This window comes from Bos javanicus, chromosome 21, assembly GCF_032452875.1.
Source record: "Bos javanicus breed banteng chromosome 21, ARS-OSU_banteng_1.0, whole genome shotgun sequence".
Lineage (NCBI taxonomy): Eukaryota > Metazoa > Chordata > Mammalia > Artiodactyla > Bovidae > Bos > Bos javanicus.
Window position 1 is genome coordinate 49,268,125 of NC_083888.1, and position 15,231 is coordinate 49,283,355.

The following is a 15,231-nucleotide window of genomic DNA, read 5'->3' on the forward strand; positions in this document are numbered from 1 at the left end:
TTCTCCAGGGGATCTTCCCAACCCAGGGATCAAACTCAGGTCTCCCGCATTGCAGGCAGACGCTTTACCTTCTGAGCCACCAGGGAAGCCCTTAGAAGAAGCAGATATTTTAAACCAAATCTCCTACTGATTCTCCTCCCCACCCTCAACACCCACCAGGAGAATTGTGCAATATATATGGTCTTTGTGTTGGCCTGTGGGCTTTCCAATTCATATTCATTATTAGAAGATATAGTCCAGAATCTGATTTCTTGATTTTTTTTTTAATAAAAATTTCACCCAGCTATTTTAAATACCAAGAAAGAGATAGAAGCAGTGTGATGGTCTGGGAAAGATATCTAGCCCTGTTTTCATCAATAAACTGTTACAGAACACCTTTCACATACAGAAATGCTAAAAGATGCATAGTGATACTTTTTGGACTCTTCCCCCCTCTGAAATATTCACCTTGAGAATAAACATCATCCACTTTTTATACTCTTGCTCGACAGAAAAAGTGTTACATACATATGAAATGAATGAAGAAGTTTCTTTCTTTTCTTTTTCTTTTTTTAATCTCTAGAGACTTAGGAAACTAGACCTTGAAGGAAGAGGATAGGCACTGTGTTGGAAAGGAGGATATGCGGAGAGACATTGCCCTTGGCTGGGGCCAACAACTGAGACCTTGAATCTGAGGAAATACCTTCTCTTTGTGGGTAGATAGGACTGGAAAAGGTCAGTTTTCATCCCAATCCCAAAGAAAGACAATGCCAAAGAATGCTTAAACTACCACACAATTGTGCTCATTTCACATGCTAGCAAGGTTATACTCAAAATCCTTCAAGGTAGGCTTCAGCAGTACGTGAACCAACAACTGCCATTGTACAAGCTGGATTTAGAAAAGGCAGAGGAACCAGAGACCAAATTGCCAACATCTGTTGGATCATAGAAAAACACAGAGAATTCCAGAAAAAAGTATACTTCTGCTTCATTGACTACATTAAAGCCTTTGTGTGGATCACAACAAGCTGTGGAAAATTCTTAAAGAGATGGGAATACTAGATCACCTTAACTCTCTCTTGAGAAACCTGTATGCAGGCCAAGAAGCAACAGTTAGAACTGAACATAGAACAACAGACTGGTTCCAAATTGGGAAAGGAGTAAGTACATCAAGGCTGTGTATTGCCACCCTGCTTATTTAACTTATATGCAGAATAAAGTAAAATTAGTTGCTCAGTCGTGTCTGACTCTTTGTGATCCCATGGACTGTATCTTGCCAGGCTCCTCCCTCCATGGGATTCTCCAGGCAAGAATACTGGAGTGGGTTGCCATTTTTCATGTGAGATTTGGACCAAAAAGAAGGTTGAGCACCAAAGAACTGATAATTTTGAATTGTGGTGCTGGAGAAAACTCTTGAGAGTCCTTTGGACTGCAAGGAGATCAAACCAGTCAATCCTAAAGAAATCAGTCCTGAATATTCTTTAGAAGGACTGATGTTGAAGCTGAAACTCCAATACTTTGGTCACCTGACATGAAGAACTGACTCCTTAGAAAAGACCCTGATTCTGGGAAAGATTGAAGGCAGAAGGAGAAGGGGATGACCGAGAATGAGATAGTTGGATAGCATCACTGACTTGGTGGACGTGAGTTTGAGCAAAGCTCTGGGAGTTGGTGATGGACAGGGAAGCCTGGCATGCTGCAGTCCATGGGGATGCAAAGAATTGGACACGACTGAGTGACTGAACTGAACTGATTCTTTGGAGGGACTGATGGTGAAGATGAGCCCAATACTTTGGCCACCTGATGCGAAGAGCCAACTCATTGGAAAAGACACTTATGCTAGGAAAGATTGAGGGCAGGAGAATGGGGCAACAGAGGATATCATCAACTCAACGCACGTGAGTTTGAGTAAACTCCAGGAGATAGTGACGGACAGGCGAGCCAGCATGCTGCAGTCCATGGGGTTGCAAAGAGCTGGACCCAGCTTAGCGACTGAATAACAACAACAATTTATCACCTAAGTTGGGACCTTTGCCCCAGCTCTAAGAGCTCTTAATAATGAATCTTGCAAACATATATATATATAATTATATATATATATTAACCAAAAGCGCAGTACCTAATGAGTCATATATTCTTGTGAGTACCCTAATAAATAATTATATATATTTTAATTCTAATCTTTAAAAATTTCCATGATAATCACTTTCAAACACATCCATGGAAAAACATCACAGACATTGTTCTCGAAATTAGCAAATATGACTTCACCACTAATTAATTAGCAATGTCTGCCTTGATATCCCACTGGTGTTGTTTTAAGGACCCTAAATCTTCAAAGTTTGTTTTGTACAAAGTTCCATTGTGAATTGTGTTCTATAAGTTCAGGTCTTACATATTATAAAGCAGTAGTTAAGATCCTAGTCCTTGAAATCAGATTCTGGACTTAATACATGGCAGAAATAAGACTTAATTGAACATCTTTGAGCATGTCACTTAAATTATTTGAAGCCCACTTATTTCATTGTATGCCACCTACCAAATACTTAACAGATACTACTTATAGAGTATTATTTTTATTGTATTATGCTTCCATTGATTTTAAGATTAATCCATAAATCTATTCCATAAATTAATGAATATTACCCTGTGCTGTTAGTCTTTCTTGGGCAAATATTTAGGGTTATTTGTCTTAGGAATGCATTATCAAATGATGAATACTCTGATTCATATACTTTAAAATATATTATATTGATCTTGTAAAGAAGAGCAGAGTCTTCTGTATTGGAAAAAAGTTACATTCAATGCTTCAAATTTCTCCAAATTCTACTGTGGTATATACAGTGTTCAAACAAACATGAATTACTATCCCTTTGGTACATAGACACCTTAGGAAAGAAAGAATTTAAATCGATAGCCAGGTTATTTGCTATTCCCTCACAGATAAAATATTGAAACAGGCAAATGAACACAAGCAAAGACATGGCTGTACTGGCTGAAATGTACAGATTAGCCCTATTTCATGTATTGCCAGTTATGGCAAGTAATGTCTGTGGTAAAGGCAGGGATCTGTGAGCAGGGTAATATTGCAATTACCCAGATTTATGACATTGCTGGAGAGAAAGAAAGCAGCTGTGCTTGGAGAAATGTCTTAGATGTGAGGAAGGTTGGAGTTAGGTGTTATTTGAATAAGAGGACAATATTTTAAGACGATTATTTGTGTTGCCCTGAGAAGCTACCCAGATGTTCAAGCTGGTTTTAGAAAAGGCAGAGGAACCAGAGATCAAATGGCCAATATCCGCTGGATCATCGAAAAAGCAAGAGAGTTCCAGAAAAACATCTATTTCTGTTTTATTGACTATGCCAAAGCCTTTGACAGTGTGGATCACAATAAACTGTGGAAAATTCTGAAAGAGATGGGAATACTAGACCACCTGACCTGCCTCTTGAGAAACCTATATGCAGGTCAGGAAGCAACAGTTAGAATTGAACATGGAACAACAGACTGGTTCCAAATAGGAAAAGGAGTACGTCAAGGCTGTATATTGTCACCCTGCTTATTTAACTTATGTGCAGAGTACATCATGAGAAACGCTGGGCTGGAGGAAGCACAAGCTGGAATCAAGATTGCTGGGAGAAATATCAATAACCTCTGATATGCAAATGATGCTACCCTTATGGCAGAGAGTGAAGAGGAACTAAAAAGCCTCTTGATGAAAGTGAAACAGGAGAGTGAAAAAGTTGGCTTAAAGCTCAACATTCAGAAAAGGAAGATCATGGCATCTGGTCCCATCACTTCATGGGAAATAGATGGGGAAACAGTGGAAACAGAGTCAGACTTTATTTTTCTGGGCTCCAAAATCACTGCAGATGGTGACTGCAGCCATGAAATTAAAAGACGCTTACTCCTTGGAAGAAAAGTTATGACCAACCTATATAGCATTTTGAAAAGCAGAGACATTACTTTGCCAACAAAGGTCCATCTAGTCAAGGCTATGGTTTTTCCAGTGGTCATGTATGGATGTGAGAGTTGGACTGTGAAGAAAGCTGAGCATTGAAGAATTGATGCTTTTGAACTGTGGTGTTGGAGAAGACTCTTCAGAGTCCCTTGGACTGCAAGGAGATCCAACCAGTCCATTCTAAATGAGATCAGCCCTGGGATTTCTTTGGAGGGAATAATGCTGAAGCTGAAACTCCAGTACCTTGGCCACCTCATGTGAAGAGTTGACTCATTGGAAAAGCCTCTGATGCTGGGAGGGATTGGGGGCAGGAGGAGAAGGGGACAACAGAGGATGAGATGGCTGGATGGCATCACTGACTCGATGGATGTGAGTCTGAGTGAACTCTGGGAGTTGGTAATGGACAGGGAGGCCTGACGTGCTACGATCCATGGGGTCGCAAAGAGTTGGACACGACTGAGCAACTGAATTGAACTGAACTGAGAAGCTACAGGAATGTGTACTGAGGAATAAAGTCATGGTGGAGAGTTCTGACAAAACGTGGTCTACTGGAGAAGGGAATGCCAAACCACTTCAGTATTCTTGCCTTGAGAACACCATGAATAGTATGAAAAGACAAAAAAATAGGACACTGAAAGATGAATTCCCCAGGTCGGTAGATGCCCAATATGCTACTGGAGATCAGTGGAGAAGTAAATCCAGAAAGAATCGATGGAGCCAAAGCAAAAACAACACCCAGTTGCGGATGTGACTGGTGATGGAAGTAAAGTCTGATGCTATAAAGAGCAATATTGCATAGGAACCTGGAATGTTAGCTCCATGAATCAAGGCAAATTAGAAGTGTTCAAACAGGAGATGGCAGAGTGAACATTGATATTTTAGGAATCAGCAAACTAAAATGGACTGGAATGGGTGAATTTAAGTCAGATGACCATTATATCCACTACTGTGGGAAAAAAATGCCTTAGAAGAAATGAAGTAGCCATCATAGTGATCAAGAGAGTCCAAAATGCATACTTGGATGCAATCTCAAAAATGACAGAATGATTTCCCTTCATTTCCAAAGCAAACCATTCAATATCAAGGTAATCCAAGCCTATGTCCTTGCCTGTAATGCTGAAGAAACAGAAGTTTAATGGTTCTACGAAGATGACAAGACCTTCTAGAACTACCACCCAAAAAAGATGTGCTTTCATTATAGGTGACTGGAATGCAAAACTAGGACATCAAGAAATACTTGGAGTAACAGGCAAATTTGGCCTTGGAGTACAAAATGAAGCAGGGCAAAGGCTAATAGAGTTTTTCCAAGAGAATGCACTGGTCATAGCAAACACCCTCTTCCAACAACATAAGAGAAGACTCTACACATGGATATCACCAGATGGTCAATACTGAAATCAGATTGATTATATTCTTTGCAGCCAAAGATGGAGAAGCTCTATACAGTCAGCAAAAGAAGACCAGGATCTGACTGTCTCAAATCATGAGCTCCTTATTTCCAAATTCAGACGTATATTGAAAAAAGTAGGGAAAACAACTAAACCATTCAAGTATGACATAAATTAAATCCCTTATGATTATACAGTAGAAGTGACAAATAGATTCAAGGGATTAGATCTGATAGAGTACCTGAAAAATTATGGACAGAGATTCATGACATTGTACAGGAGACGGGGATCAAGACCATCCAAGAAAAAGAAATGCAAAAAGGCAAAATGGTTGTCTGAGGAGGCCTTACAAATAGCTATGAAAAGAAGAGAAGCAAAAGTCAAAGAAGAAAAGGAAAGATATACCATTGAATGCAGATTTCCAAAGAATACCAAGGAGAGATGAGAAAGCCTTCCTTAGTGATCAGTGCAAAGAAATAAAGGAAAACAATAGAATGGGAAAGACTAGAGATCTCCTCAAGAAAATTAGAGATGCCAAGGGAATTTTCATGCAAAGATGGGCTCAAGAAAGGAGGGAAATGGTATGGAACTAACAGAAGCAGAAGATGTTAAGAAGAGGTGGCAAGAATACACAGAAAAACTATACATAAAAGATCTTATGACCCAGATAATCATGATGGTGTGATCACTCACCTAGAGCCAGACATCTTGGAATGTGAAGTCAAGTGGGCCTTAGGAAGCATCGCTACTAATAAAGGTAGTGAAAGTGATGGAATTCCAGTTGAGCTCTTTCAAATCCTGAAAGATGATGCTGTGAAAGTGCTGCACTCAATATGCCAGCAAATTTGGAAAACTCAGCAGTGGCCACAGGACTGGAAAATGTCAGTTTGCATTCCAATTCCAAAGAAAGGCAATGCCAAAGAATGCTCAAAGTACCACACAATTGCACTCATCTCACACACTAGTGAAGTGATGCTTAAAATTCTTCAAGCCAGGCTTCAACAGTATGTGAACCATGAACTTCCAGATGTTCAAACTGGTTTTAGAAAAGGCGGAGGAACCAGAGATCAAATTGCCAACATCTGCTGGATCATCGAGAAAGCAAGAGAATTCCAGAAAAACATCTATTTTTGCTTTATTGACTATGCCAAAGCCTTTGACTGTGTGGATCACAATAAATGGTGGAAAATTCTGAAAGAGATGGGAATACCAGACCACCTGACCTTCCTCCTGAGAAATCTGTATGCAGGTCAAGAAGCAACAGTTAGAACTGACATGAAACAACTAACAGACTGGTTCCAAATCAGGAAAGGAGTACGTCATGGCTGTATATTGTCACCCTGCTTATTTAATTTATAGCAGAGTACATCATGAGAAATGCTGGGCTGGATGAAGCACAAGCTGGAATCAAGATTACCAGGAGAAACATCAATAACCTCAGATATGCAGATGACATCACATTTATGGCAGAAAGCCAAGACGAACTAAAGAGCTTCTTGATGAATGTGAAAGAGGAGAGTGGAAAAATTGGCTTAAAACTTGACATTCAGAAAACTAAGATCATGGCATGTGGTTCCATCACTTCATGGCAACAGATGGGGAAAGAGTGGAAACAGTGACAGATTTTATTTTTGGGGGTCTCTAAAATCACTACTCTTGCCTGGAAAATCACATGGACGTAGGAGCCTGGTAGGCTGCAGCCCATGGGATCGCTGGGAGTTGGACATGACTGATTAACTTCACTTTCACTTTTCACTTTCATGCATTGGAGAGGGAAATGGCAACCCACTCCAGTGTTCTTGCCTGGAGAATCCGAAGGACGGGGGAGCCTGGTGGGCTGCCGTCAATGGGGTCGCACAGAGTCAGACACGACTGAAGTGACTTAGCAGCAGCAGCAGCAAAATCACTGCAGATGGTGAGTGCAGCCATAAAATTAAAAGACGCTTACTCCTTGGAAGGAAAGTTATGATCCACATAGACAGCATATTAAAAAGTAGAAACATTACTTTGCCAACAAAGGTGCATCTAGTCAAAGCTGTGGTTTTTCCAGTAGTCATATATGGATGTGAGAATTGGAATATAAAGAAAGCTGAGCGCTGAAGAATTGATGCTTTTGAACTGTGATGCTGGAGAAGACTCTTGAGAGTCCCTTCGACTGGAAGGAGATACAACCATCCCAACCTAAGGAAAATCAGTCCTGAATGTTCATTGGAAGGACTGATGCTGAAGCTGAAACTCCAACACTTTGGGCACCTGACGCAAAGAGCTGACTCATTTGAAAAGACCTTGATGCTGGGAAAGATTGAAGGTAGGAGGAGAAGGGGACGGCAGAGGATGAGAAGTGATCATAGCATCACTGACTCAGTCGACCAGAGTTGAGTAGTCTCCGGGAACTGGTGATGGACATGGAGGCCTGGCATTTTGCAGTCCATGGGGTTGTAAAGAGTCAGACAGGACTGAGCAGCTGAAATGAACTGAACTGAAGGTGTAAATACCTGGAGGCTGACTGGCATGTAAAGAATTTATCATTTTACTTCCCATATTGGTGAATAATCGTTTATGCATTGCAGGTCTTAATTAACTATTTTGGAGAAGGAAATGGCAACCCACTCCAGTGTTCTTGCCTGGAGAATCCCAGGGACGGGGGAGCCTGGTGGGCTGCCATCTATGGGGTTGCACAGAGTGGGACACGACTGAAGTGACTTAGCAGCATTAACTATTTAGTGAACTGAATTGAAAAACAATAACCCAGTTTGCAACTCCAATTTATACTAATGTTCATAAGTTCATTTACTAATGTCCACTGATTAAAATCATTGAACCCCTTTGAAATTTTTATGTAATTAATAATGAGGAAAACAATGAAAAGATACTGAGAGGTTCAGCTTATTCAGTGTGGAGTTTGCCAAATGATCCCCTCTCACTTTATTTGGTGAATATGATTACAGAGTGCTGGGGAGGAAAGGAAGAGAGGATGGTGTGGTAGAAATTGGCCCATGAATCACTTCTTTGAAATTTCACTTGACAAAAATAAATACTGAAAATTTCCAGGTGATTTCTAATTTTTAAGGTATTTTAAGCTTCTTAATTTTATGTAAATAGATGTTTCTTTACATATTTAACAATTTAAGGCAGTTGCTAAATTTAAAATGACTTTCTGTATAAATTTGAGTAATTTGAGGTGTTTTTAGTATTGACTTTTAATTCTCCTTTTAAACCTGAAAATTTCAGATATAATATATTTTTCTTATATTCCTTTAGAATAGTTAACTTTCTTTGTCATCTATATGAGCCAAAGAATATATGATATAGGTTACAGGCCCAACTTCTAGGGGCTATTATTGTATTATAACTGCCTTATTTTGTCATTCAGAAATATCATACTTTGACTCCAGCGAATTATTTTTATAAGCCATTTCAATGTTAGTAACAGATTAAAAGAGGATAATGTGAAATAAGAGAATAAATTCTTTTAGAAGTATTATTGGTTTAGCTTTAGGTTTTATTCATTACTTTGGTCAAAATAGCCTCAACTTGATCTTTTTATGTGTCGATTATTTATTTTTAATATATTTGAGACTGAAAGAATAAAGCTTAAGTTTCCAGAAGCAGCCAAATAATCACACTTGGAATTTATAAAATCTTTTCTTTTTAAGCTGACAGCTGATGAGACATTTGCATTTGAACCTGGCAACATGTAAATTTGAAAGTTTGAATAAATAAGATAGTGAATTAAATGAAGGAGAAAAATATTACTCTTAAAATTTTTTGGAAACCATTAAATAGGGATTACAAACCAATTTATTTTTTAGGCAAATGTTACTTTATCAGCTTTTACAGATCCTTAAAATTTTTCTTCAGATTTTTTCCATAAGCTTATCTAATCTTTAGCTGTGATTTTTAATAAATGTTTCTGCCTAGGAATGTATTACATGTCTTATATCCAGATCTGGTTATAGATTTGGTTTTACAACTTTTTCCCAGTTTGAAGTAAATGATCAAGCCCAATAATTTGGAAGATAGCATAAAGATAAATTACCAACTGAGCTATCAGGGAAGCCCAAATTTTAAATTAGTTACAGATACTGTCAATTTAGTCACCTTTCCAAATGTTTCAATGGTATCCATGGTGGGAGATTAAGCACAATGTCAGATATGAACTAAATTTGGTATTTCTACAGAAACATGAAGACTTTTCTGAATATTTATTAGTAGTTACATGGTTGGTGGCTCGGTGGTATGTCAATGCAGGAGATGCTACTTTAATCCCCTGGGTAGAGAAGGAAATGGCAATGCACTCCAGTATTCTTGCCTGGAAATCCCACAGACAGAGGAGCTTGGTGAGCTACAGTCCTTGTGACCCTGGGATCACAAGAGTTGGGCACGACTCAGAGACTAAACACCACCATCACCACCACCATATAACATGGTTGCTAAACTGTTTAATACTGGTTTTGAGGATACCTTTTATCACACATTACATTTTTTTTTTTAATGTCAAGATTCCTTTTTTGTTAAAACCAGTTGCGACACTAAGCTTGTGGCCCATCCTGCTGATACACAAGCCACAAATGCTTGCTCAGCAGTTGAAGCCTTTAGTAGCATGTTTGAAAAGTGAATAAAAATCCATATAAAACAAATACTCAAATAGTTTTGTTGGAGAAGTGTGTAATTTCCTCAGTTCTGTCTCGCTGCGGCAAAAATTTGAAGCAATGGAAGGACCAGTGTTACAGCTCCATGTTACAGCTCAGTTTTATTTGGCAAGCAAAGGAAAATACACCCTCAGGCATGAGGGTGGGCCAACCCAAAAGTCGCAAAGAGAAGAAAAACCCCCAGCTCAATTTTGGCTCCTCTTTTTATTTGCTTTTTCTCCTCCCCCTGAGCCTGCCCTATGTAAATTGGGCTAGCCAGGAGGGCTGTTTGTTTTACCTGAGGTCATCACTCTGGCCCCTGGACCTTCCTTTGTTCTATTTTCATGGGCTTTTCCTTTTGTCTTTTAGTCGCAGCCATTCTGGACTCCTTTTTCCTATTCTAACTACCTAACAGTTTCCACAGGAACACAGATAAGTGTGACCCCATCTCCCAGTCTTCCACATTGGTGCACCTGTGCCAACCCTACTCATATCGACATCTCAGAACTAGCAGTAATTAAGTTAAATGGTCCCCCCCCAAAACCTTTAAATCAAGCTAAACTCGCAGTTAACAGCTACAAGAGTGGTAACTACATGTTAATACAAGTGGAAGCACAGTCTGCTGAATGCTGCTTCATGCTGCTTTCTCAGGCACAGGACAGGGTGCAGAGGGCTGACATCCTGCTCCTCCGCTCTGGATGGGAAGTCCTGGTTTTGGATCTGCTTCATCAGTTGCCATGTTGGCCCTGGCATCACATAGTACATGGTAGGTCTCTGGAATCCATTGAAGGTAGAAGCAGTAGTGGCAGTGTAAGCACCCATGTTCTCAAAGAGCATCCAATTGCCCACATGCAGGTTACAGCGCTCAACAATGTGGTCCAGGCCATCACAGATGGGTCCCCAGATGCTGGATGAATAATACTTCTCGTCTGGTTTGGGTCTCTTCTGCAGAAGAGGCTTCGTGTGTGTGATCCTAAAGAATGCAGTTAAATGACCCATATACTCCATCATTCATGTAATACATAACTGTTCACTTGATTCCTCTTCATCATCAGAGTCTGTCTGTTCCTTTAATATGAGGTTTTTTTTTGGCAATGATATTAACTGCGAGTGTGAAAGCTGATGCAACATAGTATCTGCCCGGCTCAGGTATGATTCTCACTCCAGAGTCTGATGGAAAATACTTGTCCAGTGATGGCTTGATTACACTGGTGATCTCCAGATTTAAGCTTTACATCCTCAGATCCAGGAAAGCCACCACCAATATCAAGAAGATACATGTTGAAACCAACCTTAGCTCCTATGTCAAAGACACAGCAGACATCAGAGATCACCTGCATGAAGGTCTCGGGATCAGTATAGCCACTTCCCACACGGAAGTTGACAACAATGACATCAATATCTAGCTCTTTTGCCCATTCCAATAGAAGCCTGCGGCACCAAATTTGACACTGAGGTGACATACTGCTTTGGAATTATCAGTGGTAATCTGCAAAACCAACTTGGCCTTTGAATGTGCCCTGGAAGCTTTCATCAACTCAACTTCACTATCAAAAGTCATCATCTGTACCCTGTTATTGGCATTGTACTCAATCTGAGACACTTGTTTATACAGATTTGCATAGACAATCCTCACTGGAGGCATCCCGAGACAGCACCAATTGTAATTCAGTCTTGCTGGCACAGTCAAGTCTTGTCCCATTGGCAGCTAGGTCTTCACTATGGTTCTACTATCATTGCATTTGACTGCAAAAATGGGGGTGACCCGAGGAAGAGTTTTAAACCATCTCAGATGTTTCTTTCTTTATTTTTTTAACCATGTAAAATGTTTATTTTCATTTTGAGGACAGCAGTGGTATAATACATGTTAATATACTTCCAACAAAGATACATTTTAAAGTAATTAGGCATGATGCTCCCTTGCTGCAATAATCTTCACCAGGAAGATGTTAAAAGCCAGAGTAAGATTAATTTTAAATTTAGAGAAAAGCAGCCAAAATTTGAAGTGTACTTTAAAATCTTAATTCATTATTTTGCATGCTACCCCAGGGCTTGTTTTTTTTTTTTTTCCTAAATGTATTAGGGGATGAGATTCACTGTCTGACTCCTAGTAAGCACTCGATAGATCTATGTGAACTGCGTTCTTTGTGCATTTCTGATGTCTATTGGTTAGATTGTCTCCCAGATCAGCAACATAGAAGGCATGCTTATCAATCAGAAGAAGAAACTTCATTAGTTTTTTTGGTCCAGAAGGTCCTTGGTACTAATGCCTTCATCTAAGAAATGGCAGTCAAACTCATTACTAAAGCTGTTCATGGTTTCTTGATGTCTTTTTGAAACACAACAAACTGCAAATAGGGTTAGTCAGTCAGTCAGTTCAGTCATGTTCGACTCTTTGCTTCCCCATGGACTGCAGCACGCCAGGCCTCTCTGTCCATCACCAACTCCCAGAGTCCACCCAAACTCATGTCTATTGAGTTGGTGATGCCATCCAACCATCTCATCCTTTGCCCTCCCCTTCTTCTCCCACCTTCAATCTTTCCCAACATCAGGGTCTTTTCAAACGAGTCAGCTCTTTGCATCAGGTTGCCAAAGTATTAGAGTTTTGGCTTCAACATCAGTCCCTCCAATGAACACTCAGAGCTGATCTCCTTTAGGATGGAGTGGTTGGATTTCTTTGCCGTCCAAGGGACTCTCAAGATATAGGCAAATATGGAAAACTTAGAGATGGAATTTAAAGGGATTATGTCAACCTGTCACAAAGGCAATTCTCCAGGAATTCCAAGTCCCACTGAAGATGCGTGTGCCCTCCATGCAGCAGTGGAAACGTTTGATAAACGTTTGATAAACACACAATCTGCTGTCCACCTCAGAGCGCAGGGGTGTGGCGGGCATACCCCATGGAGAGGAAATGGCATTGCCTAGCACACAGGACCACCGGCCGCTAGCCGCCTCACTCCCTCGTGCAGAGGACCACTGGCCGAGGTGGCATCGGAGAGCTGGCAGAGGGGCGGAGGTGGCAGAGGCTGAGGGGACTGACAAAAGCACATATTACATTTTGATGAAAAACAGAAAATAATATTATTAACTTCTTGAATTAAAATCGTAATTACAAAAGATCACCCCCAAAAGCTGATGGTTAAATTGTTATATTGTTCAATTTAGCTAAAATATAGAGTGGGGAAGTATTTTGAGGCACACTAAATAATTTTAAGGTCTGACCACAGTGTTTCCTTTCCTTCTTGTCTCCCATTAATACCAATTTACAGTTCCTTCCATTTCCATACCACTGGGGAATGGCAGAGCTATTTTGTCAAATTTTATGCTGCTTTAACACGTGAGTCTTCCTAATCTTAAAATGAATTTGGAGATATTTGGTTGAATGAGGTTTCGGAACCAAATTAGTTTATGACTTTTTAGAGTGAAGGAAGACAGAAACTATCCATTAGTCAAAAAAATACTGAATTTGTCTCTGAAAGTTCTATAGTTTTTATAGGCTCTGTATATTTAGTAATTGATCCACTTGCACAAGTTAACAACAGCCAACAAGACTGAAGCCTTCAACCATACAATCACAAAATACTGAATTCTGCAAAAATGGATCCTTCATCAGTTTAGCCTGAGATGACACCATTATACCTGTCAATACCTTGATTGCAACTGATGAGACTCTATGCAGAGGACATATGTGAGACATGCCCAGACCTGTTCTCACAGAAACAGAATAAGTGTGTGTTCTTTTAAGCTGCCAATTTTGTTACTTCTAATATGTATGTTTATATTTGTACCTACAGAATGCCTGTATCACTGTGTGTGTGGAGCTTGAAGGCATCTGTATTAGAGTTCTCCAGAGAAGCAGTGCCAATATGATATGTGTATGTGTGTGTATTTATATAGACTGGATGTGTTATATTCTTTCTCTCTCTCTTCTGTCATAGGTCTACAGGGAGAGAGAGAGATGGATTGATTAATTTACTTTAAGGAATTAGCACATGTGAAGGTGGACATTGCCAAGTTCAAAATCTTAATGGGTTAGACTGGCTGGCATGTCGGAGACTCAGGGAAAGTGACAATTCAAGTTCAAAGGCAGTCTGCTGACAGAATTCATTCTTGCTTAGGGAGGTCATTTTCTGTCCTATTACAGCATCTAACTGAGGGACACTGCCATTAAAGAGGGCAATCTATTAATACTTTATAGATTCAAAGTTAATCAATTTAAATGTTCATCTCATCCAAAAACCACCCTCACAGAAACATCCAGAATAATATTTGATCAAATATCTGGACACCATGGTCAAGCTGACACAAAAAATTAAACATCACGACTTTATCCCTTATCAACTTGACATTCATACACATCTCCTTAAACTGCATCATCTCCAAATAAAGACAATAACAGGGTCATACTTATGTCTAACATACTATAGCTATCCTAAATACAATTGAAAATTCACTGTTTCTCCAGAAGAGGATGCAAAGTCCTTGGGTGATATTTACTTTTTTCTTTGATATTCCATAACTTAAGACATGAAGATGCAAAGTGATGGCACTTTAATAGTACAGTATTCAATCAATATATTTTAAGTTACATGATAAGGGGCTAAGAGAAGGGAGAACACAAAGATATTTATGTAATACACAACATACTGATAACAGAATAAGGCAGAAATACTCATGACAATTATAGTTTTCATTTCTGTAACTAGTCATATGGTCATAGCGTTAGTCACTCAGTCATGTCCGACTCTTTGTGACCCCACGGACTGTAGCCCTCCAGGCTCCTCTGTCCATGGGGATTCTCCAGGCAAGAATACTGCAGTGGGTTGCCATGCCCTCCTTCAGGGGATCTTCCCAACCCAGAGATGAAACTGTGTCTTTGGTCTCCTGAATTGGCAGGCAGGTTCTGTATCACTAGTGCCACCTGGGAAGCCCTCTTTGCCTGGTGAAGTGACTCAAAGCTACACTCCTGGAGGTCCAGGCCGCAAGTCGCACTGCTTGGATTGGATTGTTGTTGGTTCTTACTGAGTTTAATCCCAGGTCATTGTCATACTAAGAGATGTCGTAAGGGATCTCCTGTATTTGAGACATACTTTTCCTTACCTCCATTTTAGAGGAGTCATCCCATTCCTTCTTGGTTGTCAGGCCCAGTCACCCCAGCTGGAGCTGTAAGTCCCTTTTCTTGCCTGTTGATTGAGAGGCAGAAGGAACCCAAAGTGGCCAGGTGACTGTCTTAACTCCTACTTTAGTGGGATCATTCTTGTGTTTCCTGGTGGA

The 15,231-nt window shown here is 39.9% G+C and overlaps 1 pseudogene; it reads right to left on the bottom strand.

Moving 5' to 3' along the window:
* Nucleotides 1–10,547: 10,547 nt before the first annotated feature.
* LOC133233984 (ornithine decarboxylase-like) lies at nucleotides 10,548–12,536 on the bottom strand (annotated as a pseudogene).
* Nucleotides 12,537–15,231: the final 2,695 nt, after the last annotated feature.